General features: G+C 48.4%; 1 protein-coding gene across 5 annotated transcripts in view; it reads left to right on the top strand.

Moving 5' to 3' along the window:
* EXD3 (exonuclease 3'-5' domain containing 3) overlaps nucleotides 1-13,282 on the top strand; it is a 334,835-nt gene that overhangs the window by 242,826 nt on the left and 78,727 nt on the right. The window lies entirely within an intron of this gene.

The following is a 13,282-nucleotide window of genomic DNA, read 5'->3' as shown; positions in this document are numbered from 1 at the left end:
GGAGGAGGAGGATTTGGAAGGATCCTGCTAGTCTGCTCTGTCCTTGAGGTTTCAATAGTCAAGTGAATGAGAATTAGATACCCAGGTCCCATACGGAGTGCGTGTCACCCAGCCCACGCATCACGACCATAATGTGGAGCCTTTTCAGCCGTCTCACTAAATATACAAGTCCAGTCTTTAGCAAAGGTCCCTTTGCTTATAGGATTTGTTGCTCTCTGATTTACCAGAATTTCTGAGCTTTCGGCAAAGTGCATGTGCAGTCTCTAACGGAGGGTCATGAGAGACGGTCGGTGTCAGGTCTCATGGGAATGGCTGCTGCGGGGATGCGTGGAGCCAAGGGAAAGCCCCGCATGGCGTCTCTGCTTTTGATGTTTGTAATGCTGCTTTGTGCTGGGAATGGAAATACAAGCGCGGGGCAAGCAGTTAAAGGCAGAGCCGTGTTCCCCAGCCCTGCCAGCCTCTGCTTCTGCCTTCAAAAAAAGCTGGAGCGATTTTCTCACTGCCTTTTTTCCCCCACAAAACTCGCTCTCGCCTTTGTGGGACTGCAAGGCCCGCAGGAGAGCGCAGGGCACCCTCGCAGCCCGCGTTCCCACACTCATAATTCCTGGGTCACAGGAGACACAAAGGGAGCTGCCGCGCTCCTGGGACATGGGGAGGGGAGGCAGGAAGGGCGGCAGGGGGAGTAGCGCAGAACTGGCTCTGCGAGTGTTACCTCATTTCTTTCTCACTGAGGATGACCTTCGGTTTTTTTCCCTGCTAATCCCTCCGCTTAATCCCCTTCTCCTCTCCGCTCCCAGGTCAGGGGGCTTTCTTGTGTTTTTCCCCGCTCAGCAGCTCTGTTCCAGTTGGCGTTGGTAAAGCCCAGCTCCAAGTTGAGATGTCTTCATCAGCCCTGCAAAGCAGCATCTTGCTGATGCGCGGAGGCCAAAAAAAGGATTGCCTGAGTGTTAGAGATGCTGCTACTAATTCAGGGCTCTGCTCGTGCTCGGATGTACATGAAATGTTAAAAGGAGTCATTCATAGGCACATAAAGGTACCACTAAGCCTACTTCCTACCTCCTCGGGAATCCCTGGCTGGTTTCTGGTATTTTAGAGCCATCAGTTTGTGCTGCAGTTTGTAGCTGAAGTCTGCGGCCCCTCTTTGCCAGGCAGCAGAAAGAGATGTGTGGCCTTGGGAATAAAAGCAAACATTCCCACGGGTCCCTTGGCAATACTTTGATCTCAGTTTTACTCCCAGAGGCTGGTGGGCCTAGATGAATCCTCACTCCTGCCCTCCCCATTACAGACTTCATTAAACCTCCCAGGTGGTCCCTTTCCATCTCCAGACTGAGGTTTATGGCTGTAACAGGGCTCTAATTTGAAGCATCCTTGGTGTTGAAAGCTGGAAGGTAACACCCAGACTCAGCTTCAGGGGGTCTTTAATGCAAAAATTCCACAGGAGACTATCAAAAACAGTGGGTCCAAAGCTGGGATTTTTAAAGCAATTTTGGTCCCATGTAAGAACTTAAGCAAAGAGGATGTTTCCATGGCTCTCACTGCTGGACACTAGTGACACAGCCTTGTGTCAGCAACAAATATCACTGAACTCAGGGTGGACTAGTGCCCTGGATCAGCTAATCCAGCTTTCTGGACAGATTTTGCAGCCTGCATTGAGCACTGTGGTGCTACAGCTAGATTGAGACCAGCATCTGAGCTCAGATGCCCCAAATCAGCTTGGATATGTCTATCTGAGATGTACTCTGAGACTGGCATGTGTTTGAACCCTTCTTTTCATTTGTTGTTAGTACAGAGCCTAGCACAGCAGTATCCTAAACAACAGCCTGGACTGCTAGATGCTTCCTCAAGACAGATAATGAACGTGATGAGTAACAGCTAGCTGGGTTTATTGTAGTTACGTGACTATCAAGAGACCTAGAACTACAGTTCCATACAGTTCCATAAGGGCTCAGCTGCTTTGAATGCCAGTGGTTTTATATAGAAATCTGACTAAAGATTCACTATCCAACTTTAAGTACTGATTTGTGGAAGTCTTGGCTTGACACTAAAAGACCAATATGTTCTTAAAAACTATCTGATGCAACTGATTTCCTGTCCATACTGCAGCTATTAGATGAAGTGCTCAGCAGCTCTGTTCATGAAAGAAAAGAAAGTCAGTGCAGTGTCTGCTGGGCTTCGCGGAGAGCCTGGGGAGTGTGCCTGCAGGTTTATCCTGATGAAATCCAGGTGCTCGGGGGTTTGGTGGTGCTTCCCAAAGAACTGCTCAGAGTCTCAGACACAAAGCAGCAGCATGAAGCCCACTCAGCGGACACATATCATTTTGTATCAGGCAAGCCAGTGAAAAGAAAGCAAGGCTGTGACAGGAGAAGCATCTTGGGATGGGAGATAAGGTCTTCCTGTTTCCCACAACACCCTGGGTTTCTTATCTGCAGTACTGCAAATAAAAAACAAGGAGCCAGCAAGGCTGATTCCCACAGTACATTGAACACTTCAGCATCTGTTTTCACTGTGGCGCCCTTGTCTATAGGGGAGATGCCAGGGATCCAGGACAGAACCTCTGATGAGATGGCAGCTCCCGCCGACATGCTGGGTGATGTTCGCCCTCCATGCTTTCCAGGCAGGAGTTTGCAGTGTCTTCTTCGTGTCCTGTGGGAACAGGGCTCCCATGAGCCGAGTGGGAACAGGCCTTACAGCATCTCGCAGGGGCTCATAAAAGCCGTGTTGCATGAAGCTACTTCTGAAGAGCTTTAGCATCACTGGTGCAGGACAGTGTGTCCGGGGTGCTGGCTTTCATCAGCTTGTTGGCACTTCAAAAGCATCAAATCCCTCCTGATCCTGCTTTTGTTGTAATGCCCCTGGCTGCCGAGGATAAAATACACCAGGCTCTGTCATACGGCCAAATGTGAGCCATGCTGTGGACAGCCCCAGAGCCTCTTGGCATTGGCCCTTGCATTGCAGAGTTCAGAGTCCATCTCGTAGAAGCGTTTCAGTTGCTGATGGTCAGGAAAGTATCTCATTAGTTGTCCCATATGTTCAGATAACGAGAGGCATGAACCAAAACTCACTAGAAGGACTTACGATCCAAAAGGGGTTTGATCTGTGTTTCTTTGCAAGCACTTGTGTGAAGAACCCCAGTCTTTAAAAGAGCAACTTGTACAGATCTCTTGAACAAATGTTGAACATTCACAGTATCTGTTTGTTATTTTATGAAGTTTGACTGGTTTTTGAAATGTGGCATCATTCATTTATCATCTGCACTGAAAATAAGGCAACTCATTTCTAAATCAGTCTTTACAAAAAGATCAGTGTTTCCCTTTGCGGTTGCCCTGTTTGTGTCACCTCTTTCCAAGGATCTTCATGTTTTATGGTTATTCTTTAGCTCAGTGGAAGCTAATGAGAAAAATTAAGGTGCTTCTGGTCTGGAAGAATTTTATCAAGCAGAGTTTTGTTTAGTAAATCCTAGTACAGTTTGACTGTTACAGTCAAACCTCTGACTTTCCAGAAGTCAGGGATGTTGATAAAAAGTTAAAGGTTGCCCAATCTGCTGTTAATAATGACTAATCATCACAGTGCAGATTTAGCCTGGACTGGGTCTGGAAGCATATAAATAGAGCAAGATTGGTACCCACATGCCCAGGAGTTACTGTTTTGCTTTGGGAATTGTTAAGCCAGAGGGAATTTCACAGTCTGAGAAAAGAAAATTGTGTGAGAGGGATTCATTTTGCCAGGGCATCTTAGTAAAGGTAGTTTTTTCTGCCTCTTAATGAACTACAGAATCCCACCATAGCTTTTAAGTGTAACAGTGTAGAAAGCTTTAAGTAGTTGTACAGACTTTAAAGGTATCTAACCTTTGACTTGTCTGAAAAAAGCAGGGAAGGAGATTCCTTTTTCCGCTGGAATAAGTCCAGATTGGCAGTCAATGCCCAATTAGCAGCAAAAGCCAGTAACGACACAGCATGTGCAGCTCGAGCCTCTGACTATTCTCACAGACCTTGTGAACTCTGGTAATATTTTCTTTTCAACCACCATTCACTGGCAAACTAAACACTTGATTATCTGTCCCAGTAGACACCAACTCCATTGGACTCTGAACCACTGCAGGAGTAAAGAGAAGACTTGTGGGTCTTGTGGGCAGCCTGGTGGCGAAAGGCAGGGAGCTCTCCTGGGTTAGCCCAGCCAAGACCTTTCTGCTGGCAACTGGGCAGCTTTAGTAGGAGAGTGAGGCCAGGGTCAGTCAAGCCTGGGGAACTGCTATAGGGATGCAGATTTTCCATCACTGAGTAACTATAGAGATGAGAAATGTGGGTCTTTAGAGGAAGTCTGTTTGCACAGAGTTTGTAGCATCTCATGCAGTAGATAGCTGAAGCAGTGTATGACTGGCTGTTCATTTCTCTCCTAGATAAAATACCTTGTGTGCAGATAAAAGCAATGTTGCACCTTTGCTGTTGCTGTAATAGTTTCTCTGCAAGTCCTAAGTCTCAGGAAAATACCAAAATTCCCACAGTAAGTCACACTGGAATAAGGGTCTATTCAGGACCATGTGCTGATGCCATCAAATCCCCGCAAGGTCTTTCACCATGAATAGTCCCTTTGAGGCTGGTGGAGTGGAGCAAGGTGTTACCCAGGCTGAGTCCAGGTAGTGGGCTGACCCTTATACCTCTGCCCAGGCCTGCCTTCCCTTGGGTCTGTTTCCTTCCAACAGAAGCTGTGGTCGGGATTTTGCTTTTCCCATGGGCAGATACATTCCTCTGTAGCCCCCTTTCTAGGTTATTAATTACAAGCTTCCTCCCCTCTAATAGCTTTGTCCTGCCACTTCTCCCATGAGGAGATCCTGGGCAGAACAACTGGGAACGTATCCCTCTCTCTGACCTTTTCACAAAGCCCCAGCAAAGCTCTTTGTTCAGCGTTTCCCTTCCGAAGGATGGATGTGCGGGTCTAATGGGTCTTTTCTCTTTTCAGTCGCTGTGAGCTTGGCAATAAATGTGATCATTTCTCCCGTTGCGCTAGGCTTTCTATTGCCACGTAATGAGCTAAAGGCCTGCCAGCCCAAGGGTGCACTGCCCCTAGGTTCTCAGTGTGCCTTTTTTTTTTCTTTTTTTTTTAACTGAGAAAGGTAGGTGGGGTGCCTGACACTGTGTAGCTCACATCTGATCCTGAACTCTTTTTTGAGTTAAATAACACTAGAGTGAGCGGTCTTCTCACCTGGCCACAGAAATGCTTGGTCAGTCCGGCTCAGATGTGGTGTGGTGACCCGTGAGTCCTTTTCTGAGGGGTGTTGTGAGCAGGGTTTGCTGGGCCAAACTACCTGCTCTGCTCACAGGGTCAGCGATCTGCCCCAGAGCTGCTCTCCCAGCACCTCTCTGCCACGCAGAAATCACTGCAGGAATGTGTTCAGAGTTAAACGCCTGGGAGCTTTGGCCATGAAAGGGATGAAAAGGTTATTCTGACAAATGTGGGAGATGCCAGCTCAGCGCAGTTGGCGACCTGCTGGGTCTGGCATGTGGATGCTGGAAACTGGCAGGGAAAGGAGATCTTTTGGAAAAAGAACAGTTGGAAGGGAAGTTTCCCTTTGCAAGAACTGGCGTTGCTAATGGAGAGACTGGAGCCCTTGGAGGACTGAACGTGTTGTTCTCCCCTGAAAAAAAGCTCCCCCTCCAGCAAACTGCTTGGCCATGTATATGCAGTTAGCTTTGCTGACTTATGAGGCCGTAGTTTTTAGCTGCATTTCTTCCCATGATCTTTAAGAACTAACACAACTGTGGAGAGGGAGCTGGAGCCCGTTCACTCCCAGGAAATTGTTTCATTGTGTTATTATGGGCCATGGAGTTGCTCTTGTGCCAATCATGGGTCTCCAGGGCTTTGAGACTCACCGTGATTGTACATGAAGCTAAAGAATTACTCAGAGCCTTGCCTGTCATCAGCTGCTCTTCTTGCTTTGTTCTTCCTTTTCTGCTCTTTTTCTGAATGATTTGTCCCTAAATATAAGGATGGACCTCACAGCCCTGCTTCACACCTCCGACCCCAGTATCACACAGCAAAATTTCTGTCCCTCCTGCTCCTGAATGCACAACCTTACAAGACCACCATCTATCTCCATGATGGCATGGGCAGATTTCCCATTCCCAGTGATCTCCTCAGATACCCCTGAACTTTCTTGCCCTGCAGCTAGAATAATTGCCAGTAATCACAAGATTAACCACTCAGTTTTTCTTCTGTCAGCCAAGGCTTGGCAAGGCGGGTGCCCAATGCTTGGTTTGGGACCACGGTCTGTCCTCGATGCGGTGGTGGGCACAGCTCAGCCATGGAGCAGTCTCACAAGGAGACCTGCTCTTTCTGAGCTCGTGGCGGCCAGCCAGCCAGCCTGGTTCCTTTCCTCCAAATCAGCCCTTCCGCTGGTGTGGGCAATGGCATATTTTACCCGAGGAAGATTAAAACAAGCTGGTTGTGTCTTCAAGTGTGCGTTTCCACTGGCTGATGGTCTTTTCTGCGTTACTCTGCTAACGATTACCATCTGATCAAGGACCCTGCATTGTCTCCCAGTGCTGCTGAGAACTACTTAAAACTGTAATGTTTTACTTTATAGTCTAACTGCCCAATAGGGCAAAATCATGCTTTATTAAAAACCCTAGAAAATGACTTCACTAAGATCATAAAACTGCAAAGCAGCTAAAAGCAGATAAATCTACTAATTATTTCCTCATTAAAAAAGCCCTCCAATAAATCCTTTTAAGGTGATCCCATAAATCTCTCCAACATCATTAAGGTCAGTTGCCTTCAATTCTTATCTCCCCCTAGGGAAGCCTTTTATGGGTCTACAAACAGAGTGGTTTTAGGTTTTTTATCGCAAATATAACCAAGGTTTGATGAGATCACACAGCAAAAGTGACCCTCTGATCCCTGTGGCAATAATCAGAGAAAAACAGATCCTCTCTGGGGAAACAGATAAAGACAGTCACCCCTAGGACTGGCTGTATGAGGCCACCAGCTCACATGCCCCATCTTCAGTAGTGATCCCTGCAATATCACCAAGCCAGACTTTCTGGAGAGCCATATCAACACCAGGGCTTGGCCCAAGGTGCTGCAAACTTTTTTGCCAGACATTGCACAAATGTTTGGGCACAAGACAAGCCTGTGGGCTGCCATTAGGCCTCCTGCACTGGGTGCACATGAGGATTTGCCTACAAAACTGCATTTGCATGTGCGAAGATACCTAGCACTTTGGAAACGGACTCTGATTGGCATGCTTGGGCATTTTGCAGCAGGAGGGGTTAAGTAAAGGCATCTCTCGCTAGCTCATAGCCTTTACGCCTAGCCCTTCATTTTCAGATTTACGTGTTAAGGGGCTGTCTGTGCAGCACAGACCACTTTGCTGGACTGTTAACAAAAACCAAGAGCCTCTCGCATGTGGCTTACCCTCCCCATGCAATTCAACTGTAGCTTCAGGGGAACAGCCCACACTCCAGCCCAGATGGGCTCTCAGTGCCTGTTTCAAGGACCTGTTCCCCAGGGCCTCTTAAAAACCTGCAGGAAGAGCATCCCCCTGTTACCCTTCACAGTCATTTCCCAAATGGCAAAAACCTCATGAGAACATGAAATGGTTGCAAAAGACTTTTTAGCTTGTGAGTTGCCAGCGCAGGACTTTTTCTGGAGATCATATCAGGTGCTGCCTTCTGCTCCACATCCATCATCAGGATTTCTTTCTTTCCTACCTGTGACCTTCTCTCCCACTGCCTCCAGCCCTGCTTCCTCCTCTCCTCAGCACCAGCACCTCTTGCTCCCATCCCAAGGAGCTTGTGGCAAAGCAGGACCTGGTAACCTCGAGGCTAGCTTCAGCAACCCACCTTCCTGGATGAGCCAGAGTTCTGGCTCTGGTGCTGTCTCCATTTGCAGCACTGAATTCAATAGACCATTTTCTAACCGGCACCTTTTTTATTAACATTCATCTTCATTTGCACATTGCAGCAGATGCAAGATGTTATGCTCTTTCAGTTTTAGGGGGGAGATTTCCAAAGGGCAGAGTGGCAGTTCAGTGTCCCGGCTCAGTGGCACTGATACCTTCTGGTTATGTGTCTTCACCTACTGAGTTAGATCCGAAAGATGAGAGATGCTAAATGAAAAGATCCTGGACTTTGGCATCTGTGTTTTGCTATCTATGAGATGCTCCAGAGAGAAAGCCTGCTGAGACACCAAGTTGGTTTTCTCTCTCAGTTGTCCTGGGGTTTTGAGGTGGGGAAACCTGGGTTCTTTTTCACCTCTCCTTGTTGAAATGGCAGTGATTTTATTGTCCAATTTATTTCATTTATTTTTCATGACAAGTCCACCTGGTGTCTTCCCAGCAATATTCAGGGTGTGTTTTTCTTTCTTTCTAACTGGAAGTTTGTGCTGATGACTCTTCTTGCCGGCTGGGCAGGCTGTTCGACTAGGCAAGATATCTGTGTTTGGGAGACCAGCTCCTGGGATCTGGGCACAGTGCCATCGGCGCAGCTCCTGGAGATGTGGCTGTGTTGGAGCTGTCTTCTCCAATTACCACCACACCCTCTCCCACTGCTCCCACAGGGGTCTGGGAGCATTTGAAAATGTCATTAGCAGCCTGATTTAAACTGACAGCAGCGGTGAAATTCAGATGTAAGCCTGACACTCGCTCTTGAACGTGTAGCCTCGTCCCCTGCTTCTGTTCAGGCTGCAGCCACAGGCTATGTTTTATATTCAAGTTTTACTGCTCTGAGATTACAGATGATGCAGGGCGGGGGGGTCTCTCTAACCATCTTTCCCTTACTGGATGGTGCGTCACGTGGTTTTATATGTGTTTTCCTGATGGTCGTGCTCACTGCCTGTGAAAATCCTTGCATCGATTTTTATGGAATCAGGCCAATTCAGACAATGCCACTAAAATTCTCCTCAGGCACCCGGGATCCTTATCCCAGACACCCAAGAGTGTAATCACTCTTTCCAAAAAAATGTGCAGAAATTGTTTATTTTGCATCTCAGCATATGCAAAGGCTTCAGTCTCTGGGCCAGGACATTAGGCAGTTCTGGCTCTCTTGCAGGCTGTATCTCAATATAAAACTGCCTATCTCTGACACCCACCGACCTGGAGTAATACAGAGGCTTTCTTCCGCTCTCTGAGCACACGCAGATCTGAGTTACCCCAGTGCTTGGGACTCTGGGAAATAATCAGGGAGACAGCAGATGAGCATGCCATGAGTGCAAAAGCATTGCTTTGGAAGGAGGATCTGCAGGGCGGTTCGGGATACCCTCGTGGGGTGCAGGAGCACGCGGGAATGAGGAAGACTTGGGTTTTGCCTTGGCCAAACCACCGCGGGAACTTGAGCCAGTGACTTCTCCTCCTCCGGGTGCTTCCTGAAGGACGTGGGGCCAGCTCTCCACTGCGGCACGGGTGCGAGCAGCTCCAGCGCTCGCGTTCGCTGCCTCTCCTCGGCAGTGGTGGCGAGCTGTGGAGCCGCCTTCCCACGCCGAAATGCCGCGCTCCTGCGCCCTTCCCCCTGTTTTTCTCTCTGATGTGGCTGCCGAAGGATGTGGTGACAATAAAAGTGTTAATACAGAGAGGTGCTAATGTAGGTGAGGCCGTTGGTTTCCTGTTAGCACCAGGGCGACAAGGCGAGAGCTCTTCCCCTGCTGCCTGGAGCGAGTCGGTTCCCATCCTGCTCCCTGCACCACAAGCTCCATTTGCAGTTATTTACTGAAACAACACACACTGTGTGAACTCCCTCTAGGCCAAAAATAACTGCCGCCCCATTAAGTCGAACTGTTTGTTTGTTTTCGGCTGTTTTGAGCCCTTATCTCGGTCAGCGGCCAGGCTGGCGGGGTGAGCAGTGTTATCGCCCCGCTCTGCGACCCCGAAGAAGCGTGGCCGGGGGCTTCAAGCCCTCCTGGGTTTGTGCTGCAGGATTTTCTTGCACGGGATGAAGCGTGCAGAAAGAGCAGCAATTGGAGCCTACCTCTTGCCCATTAGGATTTTTGTTTTATGATGTGTGATCGGCCCCCTGGAGGATTTGTTACGGTCTCCCCTGCCGTGAGATGAAGCAGCTGTGTTTGAGCTGACATCCCCCAGCCCTGGCTTGTTGCCTCGACTGGGTCTTGGAGGCCCTTCGCTCAACGGGGCTTCAGAGCCATGGTGGAGGCTCGTGGCCTCCTGCAGCTGCAGCCCTYGGGGAACGTGGCCAGCAAATGTCCTTGGTAGGTGTTAAGCCGGGTCTCTGCTGCACTCCAGGGTTTCCTGAGAGGAGCCATGTAGGAACAAATGACAGCAGCTCCTTAGGATGCAGATCCTTGGCGGGTGACCAGGCTGCCAGAGGCAGCATCACTGCCCCTCGAGGGGTGCTTGGGTGATGTGCTTCTCAGGTGACAAGCCCATGCTGGGTGCTCAGGTGGTGTGCCCTTCACCAGGGTGCTTGGGCCACGTGCCCCTCACCGGGTGCTCAGACAACGTGCCCCTCGCCAGCTTACTCAGGTGACATGGCCCTTGCCGGATGCTCGAATAACATGCTCCTCGCTGGGTGCTCGGGTGACATGCCCCTTGCTGGGTGCTCAGATGACATGCCTCTTGACAGGTACTCGGGCAACTTTCCCCTTGCCAGGGTGCTCGGGTACTTGGGCAACATGCTCTCTTTGGGTGCTCGGGTGATGYGTCCCTCATCGGGTGCTCGTGCAATGCACCCCTTGCTGGGTGCTTGGACAACATGCTCCTCGGGTGACGTGCTCCTCATGCCTCCTGGCACAGCTGCCCTGGGCTGCCGTGGGAGGCCCACGGCATGCTCTGACTGCAGTGTGGGGCAGCCAGGCCACTCGAGCAGGGTCTGGGCGCAGAGCGAGTGATGATGGGGGAGCCTGCACCCCCCCCTTGCCCCTCCTCCGACCCTTCTTAACCCCATATGTGGGACACCTTTTACTTGTCTTTCACTGAGATATGCTTCAGGGGGAAACACCATGCAATAGGCTTTAATTTCAATTCTTAGTGCTTTCAGCCCCTTTTCAGAGATAACAGCAATGATTTTTACCCACAGAAAATTTCCTGGGAAGCCCATCTTGCTTTTCAACCAGCTCTGAAGTGAGGTGAGAAATTTCAAAATCAGCTCCGTGAAAAAATGACTTAGACACCTGAATAAAGATAAACTACTTTAAAGCAAAAGAATAACACTTTTCTTATTTGTTCCACTACACATAATTCCCTGTGACAAAATTCTTATTCAGATGGGGCAGTTGACAGGGCCATCCAAGCTGACATCCCTGGTATTCCTCGCCCAGATGCTGAATATATCCACCTTGCTAAGTGCTGCCTAGCATGGGTGCACCCACACCTGCTTAACACCGGTCAGCCAGGGCCCTGGATGAGCCAGTTCTTCCTTCTCATGCTCTTTAGTAGAAGCCAATGTGTGGGAAGATTTGGCAGTATCCTTCCCAGCAGGGATGGGTTTACTGGGCAGGGAGAGGACTGTGGAGGGCTGCAGCCCTTCCCTTTCCCCGTGCTCACTGCCCCGTGTGTTGTGTGCCCTTCTGCCTGGGTGAAAAGACATTAAATGTGCATCTCTGCTTTCCCATACAATGTTTTGCTCTTTGGCAACTTTTCTGTGGTTGCAATCTAACTACGGCTCCCTTTGTGCTTTCTCTGCCCTGACTGTTTCTGTTCAGTCCATGAGATTTGTGGAGTATTTCATTCCATGTTTTATATTCCATAGGATATGCTTTTTCTTTCTTTTTCTTCTGCCTTTGAAAAATCATGTTTATTTAGCAGGTTTTGCTTGCACTTAAGAGCATGTACAGATTGCAGCCCATTCTACTCTCTTGCTCCCTGTCTGACTCACATAACTACTGTGGTGGGCAGGGATCTTCCAAAGTCCTCAGCCTTGGGCTTGTGTGTAGTCAAGATACCGAGGACAGAATTTGTGCATCAAGGAGTGCTGCTGAAACCCAGGCACTGTTGGTGTCTTCAGCTCTCCCTGGGTGCAGACACCAATGCCCCGAATGCAGCATCTTGCCTTCCCTTCACACGGCAGGATTGTCAGGATATAATGTCCTACCCAAGCCCAAGTAACTCGGCTACTACAGAACAGGGAATATTGCAGGACAATTGAACTCTGTGTCTTGTCACCTCACACCCACAGCCAGAAAGTCCCTTCATGCTTTGTTCCACAGTCAGGAATAAGAAAACATTGTGTCTGTCACAAGAGAAGGGAATATTTTGTGGGTTTGGTGAAATCAAAGCACTCCACTCCCATGTGTTTTACTGACTGTAGCACCTCTACACCACGCCCTCTGCTCTGCAAAATACTCTCTCTCTGAGCTCTCTCCCCCGTAGTGGTGCTTGTGTATTTGGTAAGGCTCTGGCCACCTTGCAGACTTTATGGAAGTTCAGGGTGTGTGTAATTAAATCAACACTGTAGAGACCCAGGCTAAGAAATTCATTTTAAAAGTCCTCTGTATACCTCATCTCAAAGCATCAGAATCTCAAAGTATGATCTACTTTGTGAGGAAGAACAGAGGCCAATTTTCCATAGGCTGCAGCTCTGTCATCTTGGGGAAAGGCTTCTCAGTGGTCAGCTGTGGGAGGTGTATCAGATATATTAAAATGTTCTTTTTGTTTCAGTGAGGAAGATCTGGCCATATATTGAAAAATCACAGCCTTCAGTAAGTACTAGCAGCTTCTACCAAATTTTCCCAATATAAAACATCACATGTAATGGCTGTTGTACTAACAGCTACATCCATGTGTTACCCTTATTAAATAAAGTGGAAAATCAATGAGGAATTGATGGATCTGAAAAAATATATATTATCTAGTAAGTTACTGGGCTACTGTAAGGATCAAAACATGGAGCAAAGCACTTTCTTTGGCAGTAGTTGTTGAAGTTGATTCTTTGGGGCAGGGAATGCCCCAGGCTGCAGCTGGCCTGCGAATTGTCGTTCAAGACCGTTTTATCTCCATGGAGGAGGTTAATAGTGTCAGAAGTGGAAACTGAGCTTCTGGCCATGAAGAATACAGTAGGAATAGAGAGAATTTCTTCCTGTTCAGAATAACTAGAAAATTTTACAGTTTGGGGTTTCATTTGTGCAGATGCAGCAAACAGCTTGTGTGTTTTATCAGTTGACCCTACTGAAATGTTTATAGTTGTCACAAAAATGATTTCTAATTTCAGAGGATTCTTTCCAATATTTCTCTCCTCTTCTGACAGTTGAACATTTTTCCCACCCAAACAGCTTCCTCTTACATGATAGATGAGGATGATTGCTCACAGCACATGAGCACTCCTCACCTTATTTTACAGGC

Source organism: Apteryx rowi, unplaced genomic scaffold, assembly GCF_003343035.1.
Source record: "Apteryx rowi isolate R43461 unplaced genomic scaffold, aptRow1 scaffold_367, whole genome shotgun sequence".
Taxonomy (NCBI): domain Eukaryota; kingdom Metazoa; phylum Chordata; class Aves; order Apterygiformes; family Apterygidae; genus Apteryx; species Apteryx rowi.
The sequence above is the reverse complement of the archived record's forward strand: the minus strand, read 5'-3'. Positions and strand labels throughout refer to the sequence as shown.